The 10,585-nt window shown below is 45.9% G+C and overlaps 1 protein-coding gene across 3 annotated transcripts in view; it reads left to right on the top strand.

The window, feature by feature from the left end:
• The first annotated feature begins 2,432 nt into the window (after positions 1 to 2,432).
• The window catches only part of rb1cc1 (RB1-inducible coiled-coil 1), a 167,435-nt gene continuing 159,282 nt past the window's right edge, over positions 2,433 to 10,585 (top strand). For 2 of the 3 annotated variants that reach the window (XM_078216161.1, XM_078216158.1), the window contains exon 1: positions 2,433 to 2,630. The gene's annotated coding sequence lies outside the window, so the exon portion shown is untranslated. Of the gene's footprint in view, positions 3,090 to 10,585 lie in introns of all 3 variants that reach the window. The other variant, XM_078216159.1, reaches the window with a different exon arrangement.

Raw genomic sequence — 10,585 nt, 5'->3', positions numbered from 1 at the left:
TGGCTGGACTTGCGGATAGCGAAGAGCATTGTCGGGCAATACAGCAGGATATAGATAGGCTGGAAAATTGGGCGGAGAGGTGGCAGATGGAATTTAATCCGGATAAATGCAAAGTGATGCATTTTGGAAGAAATAATGTAGGGAGGAGTTATACAATAAATGGCAGAGTCATCAGGAGTATAGAAACACAGAGGGACCTAGGTGTGCAAGTCCACAAATCCTTGAACGTGGCAACACAGGTGGAGAAGGCGGTGAAGAAGGCATATGGTATGCTTGCCTTTATAGGACGGGGTATAGAATATAAAAGCTGGAGTGTGATGATGCAGCTGTATAGAACGCTGGTTAGGCCACATTTGGAGTACTGCGTCCAGTTCTGGTCGCCGCACTACCAGAAGGACGTGGAGGCATTGGAGAGAGTGCAGAGAATGTTTACCAGGATGTTGCCTGGTATGGAGGGTCTTAGCTATGAGGAGAGATTGGTAAACTGGGGTTGTTCTCCCTGGAAAGACGGAGAATGAGGGGAGATCTAATAGAGGTGTACAAGATTATGAAGGGATAGATAGGGTGAACGGTGGGAAGCTTTTTCCCAGGTCGGAGGTGACATTCACGAGGGGTCACGGGCTCAAGGTGAGAGGGGCGAAGTATAACTCAGATATTAGAGGGATGTTTTTTACACAGAGGGTGGTGGGGGCCTGGAATGCGCTGCCAAGTAGGGTGGTGGAGGCAGGCACGCTGACATCGTTTAAGACTTACCTGGATAGTCACATGAGCAGTCTGGGAATGGAGGGATACAAACGATTGGTCTAGTTGGACCAAGGAGCGGCACAGGCTTGGAGGGCCGAAGGGCCTGTTTCCTGTGCTGTACTGTTCTTTGTTCTTTGATTGCAGCCTTGGCTAACTGTGTGGAGTATGGGTAGGATTCTCTTTCAGAGAGTCGGTGCAGACTCGATGGGCCGAATGGCCTCCTTCCCCCCACTGTAGGGATTCTATGCAAGTAATTTACAATTCCCCTTCATCCCAGGGTATATGTCAAGACTCAGCCTCAGGAGGGATGTTTGCACGTTGCACAATGCATTGAAACATTTGATGTGCCCTGCCCCTGTTACCAGAAGCAGTATACTCATGCTACACACTCAGGTTCTTTCGGGATCCCAAATTGGGAACCATGGATTATGCTGTTTACCTTCCAAGGACATCGATTTTAACAAACTGAGCCTCTGGACTGGCGTGTTGTTTTTGTGAAGATATGATGTGGAGATGCCGGCGTTGTACTGGGGTAAATACAGTAAGAGTTTTAACAACACCAGGTTAAAGTACAACAGGTTTATTTGGTAGCAAATTCCATTTTGCAATACCAAATGGCATTTGCTACCAAATAAACCTGTTGGACCTTAACCTGGTGTTGTTAAAATTGTTTTTGTGTAGATATGATGTGGAGATGCCGGCGTTGGACTGGGGTAAACACAGTAAGAAGTTTAACAACACCAGGTTAAAGTCCAACAGGTTTATTTGGTAGCAAAAGCCACACAAGCTTTCGAGGCTCTCGAAAGCTTGTGTGGCTTTTGCTACCAAATAAACCTGTTGGACTTTAACCTGGTGTTGTTAAACTTCTTACTTTGTGTAGATACCCAGGGATGTTTAAACGTTCAACTCTCGCTTCGTTTTCATTTTGAAAGGGGATCTACATGGCTCCACCTCGTCCTGAGAGCTAATGTCCTGTGCCCCTCAGGACCTTCCCCAGGGGCGATCTCGGCGACAGGTGGCTGGGGTGAGTGGGGAGGCGGGGCTCGGTGAGTGGGGGGCGGGGCTCGGGTGAGTGGGGGCGGGGCTCGGGTGAGTGGGGGCGGGGCTCGGGTGAGTGGGGGCGGTGCTCGGGTGAGTGGGGGCGGGGCTCGGGTGAGTGGGGGCGAGGCTCGGGTGAATGGGGGCGGGGCTGGGGTGAGCGGGGGCGGGGCTGGGGTGAATGGGGGCGGGGCTGGGGTGTTTAGGGGCTGGGGTGAGTAGGGGCTGGGGTGAATGGGGGCGGGGCTGGGGTGGTTAGGGGCTGGGGTGAGTAGGGGCTGGGGTGAGTAGGGGCGGGGCTGGAGTGCGTGGGGGCGGGGCTCGGGGTGAGTGGGTCGGGGCTCGGGTGAGTGGGGGCGAGGCTCGGGTGAATGGGGGCGGGGCTGGGGTGAGCGGGGGCGGGGCTGGGGTGAATGGGGGCGGGGCTGGGGTGAGTAGGGGCTGGGGTGAGTAGGGGCGGGGCTGGGGTGAGTAGGGGCGGGGCTGGGGTGAGTAGGGGCGGGGCTGGGGTGAGTGGGGGCGGGGCTGGGGTGAGTAGGGGCGGGGCTGGAGTGCGTGGGGGCGGGGCTGGGGTGAGTGGGGGCGGGGCTGGGGTGAGTGGGGGCGGGGCTGGGGTGAGTGGGGACGGGGCTGGGGTGAGAAGGGGCGGGGCTCGGGCAACTGAATGAATGGACAGAACGCGGCGCGCGTCAAGGTTCCAGGACGCCGGCGCGGTGACGTCACAATCGGCTGTCGGGTGTTGACTGAAACAAAAACAGAAAGAGGAGGCTGAGCGCGAGGCCGTTTGCACACTGCCAACTGGCTCGAGCGCGCCGGAGAGCCGCCGGCCATTGCCTGCCAGCCCCGCGGTAAGTGACCGACCGATCTGGAAAGGCAGCCGTGTGGACGGACGGTGGGGTGGTGAGGATAGGAGAGGATGAGCCGAATTCGGGCCTAACCTCGGCCCCACTCGGCTCAAGAAACCCCGGAGCTGCCGGGAGGTGGATCCGTGGCAGTCCCGGGGATTGTGGCTGCGGGGCCGAGATCTCGGCTTGGACAGCTCCGCGGCCTCGGTCGATCTCAGGCCCCGGGCCTGGAGCTGCCAGATGAAAGGGCCGCAGAGTGCGGCAAGGTACCCTGTAATCGCCGCCCAAGTCCGAAAACATTAGGCCGGTGTACGCTCCCGGGAACAAGTCGGGCAGCGAAGCGGCTTTGGGCGTGAAGTTTGTACCTGAGGATGACTCAGCCTCTGGGGCGATCACCACCCTGTCGTTTAACAACAGTTAAAGAAAAGTTGGAGCTGCTTTGTCCCAAACGGAATGAATACGGTGAAGTTGTGCAGTCATAGTTTGCATTCGGAGTGCCCACTGAACAGAATTCTGTTTTCCACCAGTAAACACAGTCCCTGTATCACTCAACACACTGATACGTTTTGTAATTGTCAAACATTGCTTCAAGCAAGTGCAGAATTTGGCTAGAAAGAATCTGAGAGCAAAAAAGCATTTTAGCAATTTTGCTGAATGTTTTCTATTTTATTTTAGCCTGTCAGTTGTTTGCCCTTCTGATATATTTAGCTTGTTGCTGTTCAGGAATGTGTATATTTATATTCTAAAAGCTGTGTAAACAAGATCCCAGTGCCAGCACTAAGAGTTGGTGTACCTTTGAAATGTAAACCAACTGATATTGCTTATTTATTTTGATTTCCTACTATTGGATAAACGTTACAGTTAACACCAGGGGTGTCTTCTTATTCATAGGCATTATTCGGAGGCATTCTTAACGTGGGAATATTTGCAGATTCAACATATTTATGGAGGAGCACAAAAGGTGTTGGTTGTGTATATAGTTGTCATATTTATAAATTATGTAGCAATGTTAAGGAAGGTAAAGCAAACACCATTGGAGATGGGAGTAGAAGTGTTTTGATGGCTTGGACATATATGTCTGTGGAAATTAATTTTCCTTACATCAGCTGCTTATATTTTGATAACACTTTGCTTGGTTAATTAGTGATGGTGAGTTCATACATTATACAAGAATTTCTATGATTTGGTATTTTCAGCATTTGAATGGTGCCTCTAATTTTAGGATTGAACTTGTGAAAACATTACAAACACAGACAAATTAAATGACAGATGGAAAAGTTGGCTTTTTATCTGCCGCACAATTCAAGGCTGAAGCATTTTGATTGGACACCAGGACTGTTCCTGGCCCCTACAACCATGAAACCTCTGCTCCTTTACCTGGGTTTGCCTCTCCCAATCAGGGAAAAATACTCTGGTAAGTTCCCCTAATAGGTGAACACAGTCAGTGCAGATGATCCCATGGACCATGTGTTATCTGTAATTTGCTTCTGTTATGGCCCATTCAAAGGGCAGTTCAGCTCCCCTTGAAGGAATGTCGAGTCAATACTTGTTATACCAGCTGGCAACTCCAGAGGCTCACTGCTTTCTAGGAAAGGAACAACTGTCTAATATCCAATTTACAATCGTTCATAGTTTAAAATCTTGCATAGTTTAAAATCATGCCCATAGGTAATCCCCAATCTGTCAAACTGCAATAATCTATAAACAGGCATGCAATTCAATGTGTTATTTCACAAGTTGCTATTTGGTCACCTATTCCATAATTTTTAATTTTGTAGGACCAAATTTTGACCCCCCCTCCTCCCCCTGACATTGAAATCTATAATAATATAAACTTTACTTAATACACTGTTGGGGTACCATTAAGTGTCAAATTCAGTAAATGCTGCACATTGCAACTTGGAACCATAGAATCCTACAATGCAGAAGGAGGCTATTCGACCCATCAAGTCTGCACCAACCCCAATCCCACCCAGGCCCTATCCCCATAACTCCATGCATTTACCCTAGCTAGTCCCCCTGACACTAAGGGAAAATTTAGCATGGCCAATCCACCTAACCTGCACATCTTTGGACTGTGGGAGGAAACTGGAGCACCTGGAGGAAACCCACGTAGACACGGGGAGAATGTGCAAACTTCACACAGACAGTGACCCAAGCCAGGAATCGAACCTGGGTCCCTGCTGCTGTGAGGCAGCAGTACTAACCACTGTGCCATTTATTAACAGTCTAAAAATGCAGCCTCTACAATGCAAAACCAATCTGTAGCACTGCACTCGCAGCGATATAACATTTAAATTCTATTTATATATCCATTAAAAACTTGAAACTGTCGACCAAACTGTCTGACATTTTAATATTTTCTCAAAGGGTAGGTAGCCCTATTCATAGCTACCTTGAGTTCACATCACCATAACTACCATTAATACAATTACTTTATAAAACTATGTATATTGTATCCAAGATAACCTGTAAATCAGGACCCTGACCTTCCCATTGCTGGCCATTTTAACACATGATCCTACTCCCATGCCCACATGTCTGTCCTTGGCCTGCTGTAATGTTCCAGTGAAGCTCAACGCAAACTGGAGGAATAGCATCTTATCTTCTGGCTAGGCATGTGCCAGCCTTCTGGTCTCAACATCAAATTCAGTAACTTCAGATGATTAGTTCTACCCCACCTCGACCCCTTTGTTTTCATTTAATTTTTAACTGTTCTCTACTTTTTATTTCTTTCTTTTTCTTTCCCCCCCCCACTCTTCACCCTATTTTGTCCCCCTTTCCTTACCTTTTCTCCCCCTTTGCTTTTCCTTTCCCCTTTTTTCTCAATTTTACTTCTCTCCCACCCATCTCCCTCCACATCTTCATCTGTCACAATTTATCCTCCGATTTCAGCTTCTCTGCCGTTCACACCTTCTATTCGCTCTATGGACTGCCATTAGCAGCCTTTCCCCTTGTTTCTGTGGCTATGACTCATCTTTCATTCCATCACCCTACAGTATAAATATCACCCACTTTCAATGCCTTTTAGCTTTGACAAAGAGTCATCTGGATGCAAAACATCAGCTCTTTTCTTTCCCCACAAATGCTGCCAGACCTGCTGAGATTTTCCAGCATTTTCTCTTTTGGTTTTAGATTCCAGCATCCGCAGTAATTTCCTTTTATCCAGTAAATTATGTATCTTGCTATCTTTGCCAAGTACAAAGTTTGTAGTGCCTCCTGCAGCGAGACTACAGTTACTTCTGTCCTTCTGGTAGATTAATCCTTATTTAATCTTAGAACCAATTGGCTAACGCTGCATTACAAGAACTCACTAAGGATCCTTAGGTAGCACATCCCAAACCCACGATCACTACCATTGAGAAGGACAAGAGCAGCAGATACTTAGGAACACCACCACCTGGAAGTTCCCCTCCAAGTCACTCGCCATCCAGACTTGGAAACATATTGCTGTTCCTTCACTGTCGCTGGATCAAAATCCTGGAACTTTTACCCTAACAGCACTGTGGGTGTACCTACACCTTAGGGACTGCAGCGGTTCAAGAAGGCAGCTCACCACCACCTACTCAACAGCAACTAGAGATGAGCTATAAATCTATCTATCAATGTCCACATCTCGTAAATTAATTTTTAAAATTCTGACGAGTGTTTAATGGTGATTGACTAGTTCTTGTTGCTTAAATGTTGTTTGCTAAGTGTGTAATGATGAAGTATTCCCACCGTATGGACATTATTGGTTATTTTTCCAACATCATTATTACCCTGATATTATTTGATTTTCAAGTTATTAAATAGTGTTGAGATGCAGGTTTAAATGTATATAAGTTGTCCTCAAATAAAATAATAATTTTACCCAGGTAACCAGAAAAGTCCTAGTCATAATGGCACAGAAAGAAGCCATTTTACCCATTGAGTCAGTGTTGGTTGTTGGTAGAGCAACCCCTGCTCTATCAAGTAGCCCTGCAGATTTATTTTCCCCCAGTGCTTATCCAGTTTCCTTGTGGAATCATCTTGCCAGCAGCAAGTTCCAGGTCTTTGCCACTAGCAAGTTCCAGGTCTTTGCCACTTGCTGTCTAACAGTTGTTCTTCCTCACATGCTCTCTGACTCTTCCCCAAAACATTAAATTTGTGCCTCCAGTCTTGTACCATCAGATGTATGAGCAACTTTTGTTTGTCTATCTTATCCAAACCTGTCATAATCTTGTACACGTTGATCACCTCTTTCTTGACCTTATTCATTGCCAGGAGAGTGATCCCAGCTTTTCCAACATAATTTTGTAGCTAAATTCCCTCATCCCTGGGAACTATTTTGGTAAACTTCTTCTGCACCCTCTCAAGGATCCTTGCATTCTTTCCAAAGTGTCATGGCCAGAAGTGAAGGCACTACTCTAGTTATGGCCTAACTGGAGCTTTATAAACTTTCAGTATAGCTTCTCTGTTTTTTACTCTATGAAGCCCAAGATCTTGTGTTTGTTAACTATTCTTGCACCATGTCCTGTCACTTATGCAATCTTGCGAAATGTACCATTAAGTTTATATGCCCTTTCCTCTACCTTCTGCAAAAGTACATCACCACAAGCTTATCACGACTAAAGTACATCTACCACTTGTCTGCCATTTTTGCTGACCATCTATGTTCGAAGAAAAGCACTGGTGCTGGCAATGACTCTTGGGGAACACCACTGGCCACCATTCTCCAGTCTGGAAAAAAACACAACTCACTTTTTTGTACTTGAGCTAATTAGTTGTCAGCCAGTCTGACACTGGCCCTCCTATTCCACGAATCTCAGTTTTGCCAACCAGTCTTTTATATGGCACTTTGATAAAGGCTTTCTTAATATCTACGTAGATAGCATCCATTGCATTCCCTTCATCAACCTTTTCTGTTACTTCATCAAAAAATTCATTTTGATTAGTCGCACTCCGTCTGTCTTTTAAAAATCCATGCTGGATCTCCTCAATTAATCCAAACTTCAAGTGCTTTTTGATATTTTTCCCCCTATTGTATTATTTCTAAAACATTACCCACTGATGATAAACTTGATGGCCTGTAATGACTCAGAATGTTCTTGCACTCTTTCTTGAGCAAGGATGCCACCTTTTCCACTTTGCAAGCCTCTGTCTCTACATGAGTTCTGAAACAAATAGCAAGTTGAGGCGGATGAGTCACTGAATCTTGCTGCCATGCAGTTCAGGCTCTTGAAAGATTAGAGACGGCATAGTAACATAATGGTTATGCTACTGGACTGGTAAACTAGGGCCTGCAGTAATAGATTCAAATCCCACAATGGCAGCTGGTGAATTTAATTGCAACTAATTAACAAATTTGAAAGAAAATAACTAGCATCAACAAAGTTGGTGCAGATGTTCCATTTTGTGAGACGATGGTTTGTGCCCTGGTGGTCAGTTGTGTTAACCATCTCCTGGTGTGACTCAGGAGCCTGACTCTCATAGCAGCCTCTGTCGCATTTACTGGTGAGGAAGAGAATGTGCTGAGAGAATGCACAATTTGCTGGACTCTGTTCTGAGCGCTCAGCCAGCTGAGCTTTTTGTTTGTGTCTCCAATAGTGACCTTGAAAGTACCGGATGGTAGAGTAGTCTATCAGATTTGTTGATGTCCTTTAGAAAAGGAAGTTTGTCTTGCCTGTCTGGCCAGGCCTATTTTTGATAACGGAACCAGAGCAGAATTGTTGACTCTTACCTGCACTTGAAGTGACCTAAAAACTACTCACTTTTATCAAAACTGTTATGCTAAGAAAGATAAAACTGGACGGTCCATCTGGTGCCGGTCTAGGCACTGAACAACAAATGTACACCCTTCCGAGTGTTCCTTGTTAACATCTGGGGACTGTTGTCAAAATTGGGAGACTAAATGTAGCCACACTCTCAGAATCATATCTTTCAGCCAATGTCCCAGAATACCCCAACACCTTCACCCATCGTGGTATACCATTGGGAGAGAGTTACCCAGGGAGTCTTCAGCATCAAGTCTGAAGTTTCATGGCATCAGGTCAAACATGAGAAAGGAAACCTGAGATTACAGCTACCACACTCCCTCAGGTGATGAATCCGGACTCTTCCATGTTGAATATCACTTGGAAGAAGCATTGCAGATAGCAAGGACACCAAATGCACTCTGTGTGGATCTGTTGATATCTATCAGCAAGAGTGCCTTGTAGCGCTGTGGCTGACAAAGCTGGTCAAGTCCTGAAGGCCATAACTGCCAAATTAGGCTTAAGGCAAGTGGTGAGGGAACCAACATTAGGGTAAAAATCTACTTGACCTCGTCCTCATCAATCTAGCTCTTGCCAATGCATCTATTCAAAACTGTAGTGCGAGGAGTGACTGCACCAATGTCCTGTGAAGACCCAGTCCTGTCTTTAGATTGAGGACATCCTCTGTTATATTTGTGGCACCACTAGAACATAATGAAATAAATTAAGAACAGAAGGTCAAAATCTGTGGGGATGCTGTGGGTCATAGGTAGCCATGATGTGGAGATGCCGGCGTTGGACTGGGGTAAACACAGTAAGAAGTCTCTCAACACCAGGTTTATTTGGTAGCAAAAGCCACTAGCTTTCGGAGCGCTGCTCCTTCATCAGGTGAGTGGGAGTTCTGTTCACAAACAGGGCATATAAAGACACAAACTCAATTTACAAAATAATGGTTGGAATGCGAGTCTTTACAGGTAATCAAGTCTTAAAGATACAGACAATGTGAGTGGAGAGAGCGTTAAGCACAGGTTAAAGAGATGTGTATTGTCTCCAGACAGGACAGTTAGTTGGACTTTAACCTGGTGTTGTGAGACTTCTTACTGGTCACAGGTAGCAGCAGAATTGCATTCCACCATAATATGTGACTTTATGGCTGTATGTGACTCTACCCGTATCATCGAGCCAGGGACCAATCCTCAATGAGCAGCACAGACATACTTGAATATAAGATGCTAATTTGGTGAACACAGGACAACATGTATATCAAACAGTGGAAGCAGTATGCCATAGACAGCTACGTGATCGCACAATGAATGCATCACATCAAAGTTTGACAGTCTTGCAACATCGAGTTGTGAATGATGGTGAACAATTAAATTACTGAGGGAAGCACGTGCTCCATGAAATTCCATATCTGTAATAGTAGCAGAGACTAGCACCTGAGTGCAAAATCTAAGGCTGAAGCATTTGCAACCATCAATGGCCAGGAATGTTGATTGTCTGATCCATCTCGGTCTCCTCCTTGGGTTCCCAGCATCACAGATGCCAGTACAGTTAAGTGCACTGGATACACCAAAGGCAATGAACGTTGACAGCATTTGTGGCACTGAAGAGTTGTGTTCCTGAACTAGGAGATCAAACTTTTAATGTAGTTCAACACGATCATCTAATCAACATAGAAAATTTTCCTGGGTATATCCTGTCCACAAAAAAGACAAATCCAATTACTGCCAAATCAGTCTGCTCTCTGATTTAAGTTGGAATTGACAGTTCTATCCACTGGCACCCACTCATAAGTAACCTGCTAAGTGATACTTGATTTGGATTCTGCCAAGATCATTTGGCTCTAGACCTCACTTGACACTTGGTCCAAACATGTGCAAAAGAGTTAGAATCCAGTGGTGAGGTAAGAGGCTCCATTCGCTCTCCACAGATGCTGTCAGACCTGCTGAGTTTTTCCAGCATTTTCTGTTTTTGTTTCAGATTCCAGCATCCGCAGTATTTTGCTTTTATCTTATGTGAGGTAAGAGTGATTGATCTTGCATCAAGGCAACATTTGAGTGGCATCAAGGACCCCAAATAAAATTGAAATCGATGGAAATTGGGGGAAACTCTCCAATAACTGGAGTCATGTATTTAAAGGAGGATGGTTTTGGTTGTCGGAGGCCAATCATTTCAGCCCAGGATGTTGTTGCAGAAATTCCTCAGAGTAGAATCCTAGGCCCAACCATCTTAAGCTGCTTA

The sequence above is a fragment of the Mustelus asterias genome, chromosome 7 (assembly GCF_964213995.1).
Source record: "Mustelus asterias chromosome 7, sMusAst1.hap1.1, whole genome shotgun sequence".
Taxonomy (NCBI): Eukaryota; Metazoa; Chordata; class Chondrichthyes; order Carcharhiniformes; family Triakidae; genus Mustelus; species Mustelus asterias.
The sequence above is the reverse complement of the archived record's forward strand: the minus strand, read 5'-3'. Positions and strand labels throughout refer to the sequence as shown.